This window comes from Zingiber officinale, chromosome 11B (genome assembly GCF_018446385.1).
Source record: "Zingiber officinale cultivar Zhangliang chromosome 11B, Zo_v1.1, whole genome shotgun sequence".
Classification (NCBI taxonomy): domain Eukaryota; kingdom Viridiplantae; phylum Streptophyta; class Magnoliopsida; order Zingiberales; family Zingiberaceae; genus Zingiber; species Zingiber officinale.
The window spans coordinates 11,389,451-11,402,828 of NC_056007.1; the positions used below are offsets into that span (position 1 = coordinate 11,389,451).

A 13,378-nucleotide genomic window follows, 5' to 3' on the forward strand; every position below is an offset into this window, starting at 1 on the left:
ACAAAAGTTAGCACATATAATATCATAAATATAAAGTTTGACAGTCATCGGACTGTCCGGTTCTGACGTCGGATTTTCTACCGGAAACCCTAGGTCGAACCGACGCCTACTGTTCCCTCTTCCGGGGAACGCATCCTCACCTACTCCACTCAGGAGAGTCTACCTTTGCCAGTTCGATCCTCCAGATCGACTGGACTTTTGCTCAGTGTCCATTGCTTCCGATCTTCATGCTGGACGTCCGGTCCACAACCCGTCCAGACTTCCACCCGGTTCGCGACACCAGGATTTCAACCTAGGGTTACCGCCCCATAGGATTTTTGCCCGAAGCTCCGACCCGTCAAGACTTCCCGCATAGGATTACCACCCCCTATGACCTAAAGTTACCACCCCCTAGGGTTTTCCACTTGTCTAACCGTAGCTAGAACTTTCCTGAAACACTCAATCATACACATTAGATAACAATTAAACTTAACTTTGAATCCCTTTGCCATTATCAAAACTAAAGTTAAATCGTCGGATGCTTTCCGCACCAACATTCTCATGCCTTGACATTTATCCTTAGCCTCCACAACATCTTCTCACAATAGCTACCTTATCATTGCCTGTTTAACTGCTAAAAAACCTTAAAATTAAACTACAATTGCATGTGTTATAACAAGAAGAACATGGTTGTGAAATGATGTCTCTGTGTATATCAACATAAGTTAGAGGGCGCCGAAGTTGTTCAGTTAGATCTCCTCTAATGTTAAGTATCTATATTTTTGATACTTAACTATCTATTTAATAGTGCTAGAGGATGATAAGTCACGCCTTGTGATTTAATAGGTTTACATGTAGGGTAAGTATCACTGGTTCTTAGACTTATCCCATTGATCTCAATTGAAGATCAATTTACACGATATTTAAGTGATGATCCCGTGAATAAGAAATAAGTACACTGTGTATGTTGTTGTTGTTTTTATTTATTTATTTATTTTAATTAGTATAAAGTACATAACTTACGTCGATTAATCTTGGGGATGATCAATTTCATAGAAATTTTTTATTGACCATAAAAATAAAAAAGTATATCATGTTAACCATGCGAAAAAAATGTACATTCAACATAAGATTTATCACTTCTAGTAAAAGGAAAATATATCATTGATCAATACTACACATGAGAAAAATATATATTTTTTAATTATTACGATGTGAATATTTTCAATTCTAATCTATATTAAGGATACTATATTACAACGATTATGAATTATATTTGTTACAAGATACATTATTATTTTATATGAGTCAATATAAATCAATTGACAATTTACCCTATCTAAATTTTTAAATTTACTAAAAGGCATATGTTATTTTATAATTTACCAAAGAACGCACATTTTCAAGTATCATTCTTATTTTACCCTCCTGACAATTTGACTTTTTCTATCGTTTTTCTTTTCTTCACTATTTTTCTCTCTCTTCACTTTTTAACCAGCATGTAGAATATATGAATAACAGATTTAGTCAATTTTTAATAATATTTTAATATATTTGAAGAAGTCAATGTAGGACCGTTAGATTCGATAGAGGGGGGGTGAATATCGATTCGAAAATATCGAGTATAAATACGCAGCGGAAAAGTAAATGAGCACAGTTGTTTTTTACTTCGTTCGGAGCCTGTGACGACTCCTACTCGAAGGCCCGTGGTCCTTGACCACTTTCGTTGGGCAATCACTATCAATTCGAATATTACAGAGTTAAGTACAAGAATTGACAGATAAAGAAAATACCGACAATAGAATTAAAACAAAATCAGCACTGAGTCGAAGAGCTTTTCGTGGCGTCGCAAGAGCACAGAGCAGCAGATCTTGGATTCTAAGTTCTTATTGAAGCTCTACCCTTGCCCCTTCTTTTATATGAAGCTCAGGGCGCCCCGGATCCCTTCCAGGCGCCCTAGTGAGACGTGGCAGGTCCAACCAGTGAGCTCCACGTGGCGACGCGCAATCGGGATAAAACTTGCCTCCCGGGCGCCCGGATCACCTTTCTCCAGAACAGGTCCTTCTCCTGCAAGACAAGGTTAGTCCGAGGCAAGTATAATAAATTTCCTGCAAAACAAAGTGTTAGCACAGTTCATGAGTTTGACATGAAAGGTATGACTTAGATTCCGTCTTTCCGAGACCGGAATCTAGTCACGATCTCGACTTAGATATCCGAAATGGATCTAAGCCGGATCGACGCCTAATGTTCCCTTCCCGGGAACGCGTCCTCACAGTCACTCTCTTCCAGTGACTTACCTTTACTCACCTGCCAGACGTCCGATCAACCCTTCGACCCGTCTGGACTTCTCGCCAGCTATCCGGTCAGCCCATCGACCTAGCTGGACTTCTCGCCAAGCGTCCGGTCAGCCCGTCGACCCGCTTTGACTTCTCGCCAGCTATCCGGTCAGCCCGTCGACCTAGCTGGACTTCTCGCCAAGCGTCCGGTCAGCCCGTCGACCCGCTTTGACTTCTCGCCAGCTATCCGGTCAGCCCGTCGACCTAGCTGGACTTCGTGCCAGACATCCGGTCAGCCCGTCGACCTGTCTGGACTTCTCCTGCACACTCGATCAAAGTGTCAGATAACAACAAAACTAACTTAACCTATTTGTCATTCATCAAAACCTGGGTTAAATCGTTAGTGCTAACCGCACCAACAGTCAAAATCAATAATGGATATCATATTTGAACTCCTTGTAACTTTAGAAATCCATATAAACTGAAATGAGTGTAATCGGAGTTCTCTAGGTCCATCAGTGTGTTTCGATCAAAATATACTGATGGACCTAGAGAGCTCCGATTGTACTCATTTCAGTTTCTATGGATTTCTAATATTGCAAAGAATTCAAATATGATACCATTATTTATTTCGATTTTTCATAAATATTAACATGTAAAATAAAAGAATCATAAAAAATATACACATTGGATCTAATATGAAATCATATCAGGTTTGACGTGGATTTAATATGAAATTATATTTAATCTATTTCATATCAGACCCAATATAAATTTGATATATAATAATATCATATCCACGTTGATAAGAGAACCGAGTGACTGAGGATGGAGGAAAGAGACCTCACGACGTAAAAAAATTAAGAAAGTCAAAGATGACAAAATCGATCAATGGAAAAGAAATTGGGAAGAAGACTCATCGCCAACAGAGGCCAACATAATGATCCCATGGGAGAAGCTTCGCAACCTGAAGGAGCAACCTAACCTAGCAGCAGTTTCTATTTTTTTTTTTTTTCAAAAAAAAGTTATATAAGGATTTCTCCAAAAAATGAAGGGTAATTTAATAATATTTATTTATTTTAAAAGAAAATAAGATTTTTTTTTTATAAAAAACAATTATAACAGAATTGGACTGGGAATAGGCCCACTGGGAAAGATGCTCTTCTGGTCGCTACATGAGCTCGCAATCTTAGTCCCACATCAACGGAAAGAAAGCAATAGAGGAGAGCTGCATCCGATATAAACCATAATAGAGGTCAATCAAAAGCATGATCCTTCAGGCAGTAAACGGGATATGATGAGTGGTAATTTACTTGCGCAGTTTTTATGCGTGATGAGCACCCGACCCAAGCCTGTTACGACAACGGGAGTGCTCCAATTCTTACCCTTCTGATCCCTATTGATTTTACTTTCGCTATTTCAAGTTTCCTTTTATAATTATTTATTTTATAATTTTAATAACATTTAAATGTATATTTTAAAAAGAAACTCTTGATTTTATTCTATTTTATTTAAGTCCTTTTTATTAAAAACAATATCTTTATGGTATTTATAATAAAATAGAAAGACTAGCCCATGGCAGAAAAATACAACAACAAATTGATCAAGAGTCGGGTCGTAGAATTAAGAATCTTGCTAACGAACGCTAATTAGAGCTGGCAACACATTTTTGTTGTGCCACCTCAGGCAGGCATGGCCCGATAAGTCTACTTCTTTTCGTGCTTGGTCAAAGTCCGGTTTGTGGTTGGGTTATGGACTATGGCCTATGTGCATTGGGTTATTACAAAAAGAAACTTGAGCTTGAATTTTATTCCCATCCTCGTCTAATCAAGAAATTCTCATTCTCATGCTGTGAAAATTAAATCCCCATCTCTACCCTCATCCAAGAACAAATATAAAAAGATATCAGAGAATTCTCTATCCCTATATTACATTATGTTGCATCGGGATACATCTAAAAACAAATATAAAAGGATACTAGAGAATTCTCTATCCTTATATCACATCATGTTGTATCGGGACATATTTAGAAATAATATCCTCATATCTATCTCGAATTCGAACTTGATTTTTTTTTCCAAATATGAACATGCAAAAATTCTCCAAATTCATCCTGATTTTAAATTTTTCCCAAGATTCCGAATCCGTTGTCATCGCTAATAACAATATCATAATAAGGCAGACGATGTAATAATGAAATCCTTTCATCGCCAAGTTGCACCACAAGTTGCATAGGTAGAGATTAGTCAAGGCAACAATGTGCAAAACATGATTTGCTCATCTCCATGCCCTCGTCAGTTCATCTTAAGACCATCATAAATGAGATGAATCATGATAATTAAGAGCAACTTCAACCAGTGCCCTTTTACATCATTTTAATATAAAAGAGACATCATATCTCCTCCAATGGAAATCCCAAAACTTGCACCAAAATGGTGCAAGTGAACAGTGCAGCAACCTATTTTGGTGCAAATATGGATTTTTTAAAATATAATATATTATAATCTTAAATTTATATTTAAAATACTCTTAAATATTATAAATTAATATTATTTAATTTAACTGAATTTATTATGTAAATTTTATATATTATAAATTTATATTAGTTATTAACTTAAATAATTAATATTTAAAATATTAGTATGTTTATTAAATTATTTCTAATAAAATTACAAAATACTAATTTTAATTTTCTTGTAACTAAAAATATAATATCATAAAAATTAGTTATCATGTACAATAAATTTTTTAATTTTAATAGTAATTATTATCGTAATAAAAATATTTAATAAATTAATATATATGTTGATAATAAATTATAAGATGGAAAAATAGAATATTTTAAAAATATTCCTTTTAGTGTAGGAAATGGTGTGCATTGATTGGAGTTGGAAAAACTTTTGGTGCTCAAATGACATCAAATTAATGTTGAAAGTGCACCAAAATAGATTTTATAGTTGGAGATGTCTAAGAGTGCAGATAATGGAAGAGTGAGTTTTTTTTGAGATACAGAGATTTATGCCTCGCTAACCTTAGATTCGAGCCGCGTGCTAGATGTGTAAACCACAATCCACTGACTACGATATGTCGGGTGAGTTTTTTTTCACCACACAAACCTCTCTTTCTCTCAGGGAGAAAAGAAGTCTATTCGGCGGCAGAATTATTTCGTAAAATAAAGAATGATTTCCATAGGGTTTATTTTTCAAAAAATTAAATATTCTCTATATTTTATTATTGGGTCGGCGACGAAGAACGGTCGGGTGAGCGAAATCACAGTGTGTCCACCAATAGCAACAAGGTGTCCCTACAGAAAGAAAAATCAAAAGCAGCAATTTTTAGAAATCGCGAAACACTTTTTTTTATGACTTTTTCTCCAATTCGTCTCTAATGCATTTAAATTGTAAAATTTTTAAAAGTTGTATTTAACTTTAAATTTAAGGACATATTTATTTTTCATTTTACTTTTTCATCGTTATTATTATGATATTATAACTGATTATAAATTGTAAAATTTTAAAAAGTTGTATTTAACTTTAAATTTAAGGACATATTTATTTTTTATTTTATTTTTTTTCATTGTTATTATTATTGTGCAAAAGGCGGGTCCCGCCGTCCAGCGGCCCCCTAGGCCTGGCCCCACAGGAATCCTAGGAGGAGGTAAATCAACGGTGAATGCTGGCCCGGGTAAAGCGTGGTGTCTCCGGAATTTAACACAGCCGGCCCAGATTATTCATCCAGTGCGCGTCCATGGACCTTCGACCCTATGACTCATTGTGCAAGGATGTCACGCCTTAACCGGTTGATCCAGCCCGCGGGGGCTTCATCGTTATTATTATGATATTACAGCTGGTTATAAATGATATGTATTTATTATGGATGTTATCTTTTTAACGAATGAAAGTATAATTAACTTTTAGATTTTCACATTCAAAGAGTTGTCTTTTCATTACTTCTCACGAGACTTATTCATTCACATCAGTTTCTCTATCTAAAATATATAATTTAGGGTAAAAAAGTTACTTTATTAAATTTGGATATCCACTTTTCAAAACATCATAAATCAGCTTCCCTATTTCTTCTCTCTCCTCTATAATATTTAGGGAATGAAATCCATTCCCTAAATTTAGAGAAGTACTGTTCATAAATGCATAATTTAGGGAATGGATAGGGTAGCTGATGCAAAAAAATTTTAGCTACCCTATCCAAAATTTAAGGTAAAATTTTTGAATAGGGTATCTGATGTAGATGCTCTAATACCAATGTTTAAAAAAATCCCCGTTTAGGGATGCCTAGGTGGTCAACGGTAGCCCGTAGCCCTTGCCTTTTGCTAAGGCAGTAAGATATTAATCAGCCGCTTAGGCGGTTGTGCGTCGCCTGAGATGAGTTGGTTGTCGCCTCTGTTGGTGCAACCTTAGGTCAAGGTTGACCTGGTTGACCCGACTCGAGGTGACTTGACTCGAGTTGTATTTTGATGTTTGACTTGGGAAGATTGTCGGTGCAACCTTAGGTCAAGGTTGACCTAGATGAGTTGCATGTTGATGTTTGACACTCGTGAGAGAGTTCTATTCTTGATGTTTGACAAGAATAGGTGTTTTGGAGACTTGGCACGGGAAAAGTCCAAGTATGGAGACTTGGCACTGGAAAAGTCCAAGTATGGAGACTTGGCACGGAGAAGTCCAAGCAGGGAGCTTGGCACGAGGGAAAGACCTACCTGGTGAGTGAAGCCAGGTGGAAAGTCCTGGTGAGTGAAGCCGGGCAAGGGAAAATCCAGATAGATCAAGGGTGATCGGACATCTGGTGTTGAGAAGTCCAAGTGAGTGAAGCTTGGCATATGGAGTCGGAGAGGGCTCGGTAGCTCGTTCTCCGAACTAGGTTAGAGAGGGCACTCTAAACCTAGGAGTTGGATCGGTCTGCAGACCGATCCAGTGCCTTCTGATCGGTCCGTGACCGATCAGAATTCCATCAGTAGTATCAGATGTTCTGATCGGTCCCCGAACCGATCAGGACTATCGAAAGGTGAAGAGAGCTCTGATCGGTCGACGGACCGATCCACCTTCTCCTGATCGGTCTGAGACCGATCAGTGGCTGAAATTCGGAGAGGTGTCGATCGTTCGGGACCGATGGCCCGATCGGTCCCCACGATCGATCGAGCAAGCCGTCGGTCTGATCGGTCGAGTTACCTAGTCTGCGCTGCAAGCTAGTTTCTTCACCGTCTTCTTCGCAGTATAAAGGGGTCGAGGCTGCACAAATATCTCCTTCTTCTTTTCTACTGCTGCTGAAGCTTCTGCTTCAACTGAGCTTCGATTGAGCTCGCCTCCGAAGCTTCGCGTGAGCTTCCAGTCGTCGACTTGCTGCTGCGTTTGGGTTGTGAAGTTGCTGCTTCACCTCTAGTCGACAAGAAAGCAAGCAATTGGTAGAGTGCTATTGTATTCATATTGTATTGCTTTTCTTACTGTTCTTGTACTCTTTGTTTGCTGTTGCAAACGTTTGTGGCGAGGTTTCTCCACCCACAAGGAGTATATTGTATTAGCCGGTTCTCCGGGGACTCATCCACCGACGGATTGACTGGACTCGTCCACCTTACGGACACGCCGAGGAGTAGGAGCCCTAATCTCCGAACCTCGTTACATCCTTGTGTTAAGGTTTGGTTTTCTTCTCTTTCGTTTCTTTGTATTTTCCGCTGCGCTAACACGTTTTGTAGGAAGAACGCGAGGATTTGGGGTCGGCTATTCACACCCCCCCTCTCTAGCCGCGTACGAAGGATCCTAACAAGTGGTATCAGAGCAAAGGTTTGCTCTTCATCGGATTAACACCCAGGGAGCACGGGCTAGAGGATGGATCTACTCGGAGAAGATGTCACCATTCCACCATTCTACGAATGCGGTGACTTCGCGTATTGGAAGGTAAGGATGAAGTACTTTCTTATGACTAACATAATGAATTGGTTTTGTGTACAAGAAGGTTTTATTCCTCCGGTGGATAAGGAAGGAAAACCACTTGAGAAGAAGGAGTGGACAAGAGAACAAATTCACAAATCCGAAATCAACGAAGAGGTAACGAGAATAATTGAATTTTCATTGCCTACTAACATTTTGTGTAAGATAGGTTACAACAATGCCAAGGAATTATGGGATAACTTGGCTAAGTACCATGAGGAGAGCTCCACTTCAAGCCATGAAGAGGAGCCTAGTGAGCCAAGTAGCTCACATCATGGAGGGAGCGAATTGGGAGTTGAGGGCTACTCAACATCCAAGGAAGAAGAGGAGGAGAGTTCCTCTTGTTCAAGATCGGAGCAAGAAGAAGATTCTACCTCCGGAAGGGATGAAGAAGAAAGCTCATCTCCATCCACAAACCTAGGTAACTCAAAAACTTTAATTTCGAGCAAATTACATATATTATGCTTTGAGTGTAGGGAGTATGGACATTACAAGAGCAAATGTCCAAAGAGAGTTAGGAAGACTCCACCGGCGCCTAAGGTCAAGGAAGCCGGAGGCCCGATACGCAAAGGCAAGGAGCACGTGGTGTGCTTCCAATGCAAGCGAAGGGGACACTATAGGAGCCAATGTCCGAGGGGAGGCAACCTCACAAGGACAAGAAACCAAGCACATCAATAGGGGGGGCTAAGGCAAACCCTAAGGTAATCTCTAAGGTTCATTATTGCAATTCTAATAAAACTCATGCTAGTAGTTTTGTTGCAATTGTTAATAATGATAAGCATGTTAACTTTAGGAACCAATACATGTGCTTAGGAGCTAAACATGTTAGCCTAGGTAAGGATAACACTAGAAATACCAACCCTAGGATTAACGCTTCTAAAGTTAAGGAAAACCTAGGTAGAAATCCCAAGAAGACTAGACACATGCCTAGGAATATCTCAAGAGAAAATGACAAATTAACACTTGAGGTATTAGAGAGGGAAAATCAAGTCTTGAGGTCAAGACTTGATAATTTAGAAAAGGCTCTTAAAAACATGGAGAAGTCATCTCTAGGGTTTAAGAGTCAAAAACCCAAGTCCAAGGACAAGAAAGGTTTGGGTCACAAACCTAAGTCCCAAGTGGTCAAGCCCACTTATCATAGTGTTCCATTCGATTATGGAACAAAACCTAGGGCTAGGAAGACCACCACCAAGGTCACAAGGGGAGTCACCCCTAGAGTTGATCTTGATGAGTCCCAAATGACCAAGGCTTCAAAGCCTAAGAGGGTCATTAGGAGGGTTGCTAGGGAAGTCATCCCTAGTGAATATTTAGTGAACCCAATGAGCTCACATAGATATTGGGTTCCTAGGAGCATCTTCTCTACCCCATAAATGGGTTAGAGAGTGTCAACTCCAATAAGAAGGGTAGTTAACCCAACTTTGAGGAAATTGACACTCAAGGAGCATTTTCAAGGTTTTGTGAACCTTTGAAAATAAAATGGAATTATCATTTACTCCTTGGAAGAGTAAAATGTGCCATTATGGAAAAGAATGATTTTAATTGGCACAATTTGGGAAAATCTAGAGAACTCTCGAGGAAAAATGAAACATGCCAAGTTTTGAGGATAAATTTGATCTTTAAGTGGCATGAATTAATCTAGAGTTCAAGAAGTGTCAAATTTAGGATTTTGGCATTTTAGGGCAATCAAGGGTTAAATTTTAGGTTAGCAAAGTGGTTAAGGATACTTAGATAGGTAATCTAGGTATATTTATTTATGCTAAATCTTGCCATGATTGTTTGCCCTCACATGTCATGACATCATGTTTATTTTTATTATCATTTGAAATGTCATGATAATGCTTAGGCTAGTTTGTATGTCATGTTTTATTTAAGTTTCAAACTTTATGCCATGACATCATGACATTGGCACATGTCGTCATTTATGATACCATTTTATGCCATGTCATCATCTCTTGCATTAATAATCAATTGAATTGATTTAAGGATGAAAAACACATTTTGATATTGAGATCAAATTTGTGTTTAGAAAATGCATGAGACCTTAGTCTAAGACACCTAAACCCATATCTCACATCAAAATTGCCATGGATGTGTTTGATACACTTTAGATGTGTGTGAGATATTAGGATCATGAATTAGGATCAAGGTGCATAGTTCTTGTACCTAGATGAGCCTAATTCAAGAAATGGAGGATCATAGGGAAAGCTTGTGTACAAGTCATGTACATTTAGCCCTAAGATTATGGTCCTAAATTAAAAGGTTTAAATTCATTTTGAAATTGATTTGGAAAACCTTGATGAAGCCTATCTTAGTGATTGCATTCATCATTGGACATTGTGATACAAAGTTGAGTTAAACTTGAACTATTTCAAAGTTTTTGAACTTTGTATCAAGATTTGAAAATGGAAGTTATTTTCATCGAAAATTATTTTTCCATGATAATGTATGTTATGAGGAATGTATCCTCAAAATTTTACAATTTTTGAAATTTTCTGTGATTTTCTAGAGGTTTCTGAATTTCGGGAGAAGAAATCAGAAATCTGATATCAGACTTGTGGACCGATCAGGAGGCTGATCGGTCCAGGTCTGTGGATCGGTCACTGTGACCGATCCAGGGAATCCCTGATCGGTCTGGTGACCGATCAGGGCGTGCCAAATGCTGATTTCAGTCTGTTGTCTGAAAGTTCAGCTAGAAGTTGGGTTTTGTGGATTTCTAAAGGTTTGGAACTCACAAAGACATTGTTGGTGCAATGGTCAAGGGGGAGTTGACCTTTAGGGGGAGTTTTACCTAATTGTCAAGGGGGAGTTGACTTTTAGGGGGAGTTTTTACTCCTTAAGACTTTTGAGGATTAGTGATATGGGACTATCACTAAGTTGATTGTTGAGTTTAGTGTCAAGGGGAAAATTAAGAGTTTCAATGAAAGGTATGGGACTTCCATTAGGAAGAAACTCTTGACCTTGATACCCTCCTTTTTCTTTTTGATGTGTGTCAAAAAGGGGAGAGTGTTCATTGGAGAATAATTGGAGAACCCAAGCTAGGGAAAGAATGTCAAGGAATGTTTGAGGAAGAACATTAGAATTCTTTTTGATGTGTGTCAAAAAGGGAGAGAATTATTGGAGAACCCAAGTTAGGTTATCGGGTTAACCTAAGGGGAGAATGTCCAGAGAATGTTCAAGGAAAGAACATTGGACATTGGAAGATGGTTGGAAGTTAGGTTATCGGGTTAACCTAAGGGGAGAATGTCCAGAGAATGTTCAAGGAAAGAACATTGGACATTGGAAGATGGTTGGAAAACCTGAGTTAGGTTATCGGGTTAACCTAACTTGATTATGGGTTTTGTCAAACATCAAAAAGGGGGAGATTGTTGGTGCAACCTTAGGTCAAGGTTGACCTGGTTGACCCGACTCGAGGTGACTTGACTCGAGTTGTATTTTGATGTTTGACTTGGGAAGATTGTCGGTGCAACCTTAGGTCAAGGTTGACCTAGTTGAGTTGCATGTTGATGTTTGACACTCGTGAGAGAGTTCTATTCTTGATGTTTGACAAGAATAGGTGTTTTGGAGACTTGGCACGGGAAAAGTCCAAGTATGGAGACTTGACACTGGAAAAGTCCAAGTATGGAGACTTGGCACGGAGAAGTCCAAGCAGGGAGCTTGGCACGAGGGAAAGACCTACCTGGTGAGTGAAGCCAGGTGGAAAGTCCTGGTGAGTGAAGCCGGGCAAGGGAAAATCCAGATAGATCAAGGGTGATCGGACATCTGGTGTTGAGAAGTCCAAGTGAGTGAAGCTTGGCATATGGAGTCGGAGAGGGCTCGGTAGCTCGTTCTCCGAACTAGGTTAGAGAGGGCACTCTAAACCTAGGAGTTGGATCGGTCTGCAGACCGATCCAGTGAAACTCAGTGTTTCCTGATCGGTCTGGTGACCGATCAGATTCCACTCAGTAGCATACTGTGGAGTTCCTGATCGGTCCCTGAACCGATCAGGCGACGATCAGAAGTGAAGAAAGAAGCTCCTGATCGGTCCAGGGACCGATCAGGTGTATGCCTGATCGGTCTCCACGACCGATCAGGAGACGAGTGCGTTCGCTGTGAGAGAGAGCTGGGATCGGTCTGGGGACCGATCAGCACAGGGCCTGATCGGTCCCCACGACCGATCAGGCAAGCCCCAGACCGATCAGGCTGAAGCCTGATCGGTCCAGGTTCTAGCCGTTGCGTTGCAACGGCTAGTTTCTTCGCTGTCTTCTTCGCAGGTATAAAGGGGTCGAGGGCTGCTGCTGCACGAAGATCTCCTTCTTCTTTTCTACTGCTGCTGAAGCTTCTGCTTCAACTGAGCTTCGATTGAGCTCGCCTCCGAAGCTTCGCGTGAGCTTCCAGTCGTCGACTTGCTGCTGCGTTTGGGTTGTGAAGTTGCTGCTTCACCTCTAGTCGACAAGAAAGCAAGCAATTGGTAGAGTGCTATTGTATTCATATTGTATTGCTTTTCTTACTGTTCTTGTACTCTTTGTTTGCTGTTGCAAACGTTTGTGGCGAGGTTTCTCCACCCACAAGGAGTATATTGTATTAGCCGGTTCTCCGGGGACTCATCCACCGACGGATTGACTGGACTCGTCCACCTTACGGACACGCCGAGGAGTAGGAGCCCTAATCTCCGAACCTCGTTACATCCTTGTGTTAAGGTTTGGTTTTCTTCTCTTTCGTTTCTTTGTATTTTCCGCTGCGCTAACACGTTTTGTAGGAAGAACGCGAGGATTTGGGGTCGGCTATTCACACCCCCCCTCTCTAGCCGCGTACGAAGGATCCTAACAGCCTCCTCGGCAGCGCTCGATTTTTTTGTCATGAAAAACTAACTGAATCGATTAGCTGATTGATTTGGAAGGATTTTCGCGACAAACAGAACCTCGAATCGATCAACTGATCGATTCGGTTTCAAGGGGAAGAAAAAAAAAGCAAAAAATATAGATTTATAAATTATAAGGTTTTGTTTTAAACTTTTAATCAGGATTTTCAGCCACCCTAAACCCTAATGCTCTGTTTATCCGAAGGTGTGAATCAAGGAGGGAAAGGAATCTACCATGGAAATATATCCTCAGAGGAGGGAATGGAAAGATGAAAGAAAGAAAAAAAAATAAAAGTAAACTACATAAGAGAAAGGGAAGGGAAGCAGAGGAAGGAAAGGTGAGCGACGCC

General features: G+C 39.8%; 1 non-coding gene across 1 annotated transcript; it reads left to right on the plus strand.

The window, feature by feature from the left end:
- Positions 1–3,544: 3,544 nt before the first annotated feature.
- On the plus strand, positions 3,545–3,652 carry LOC122035620. The gene has a single exon (XR_006127150.1). It is a non-coding gene; the product is annotated as a small nucleolar RNA Z279/snoR105/snoR108 (small nucleolar RNA).
- The last annotated feature ends 9,726 nt before the right edge of the window (positions 3,653–13,378 follow it).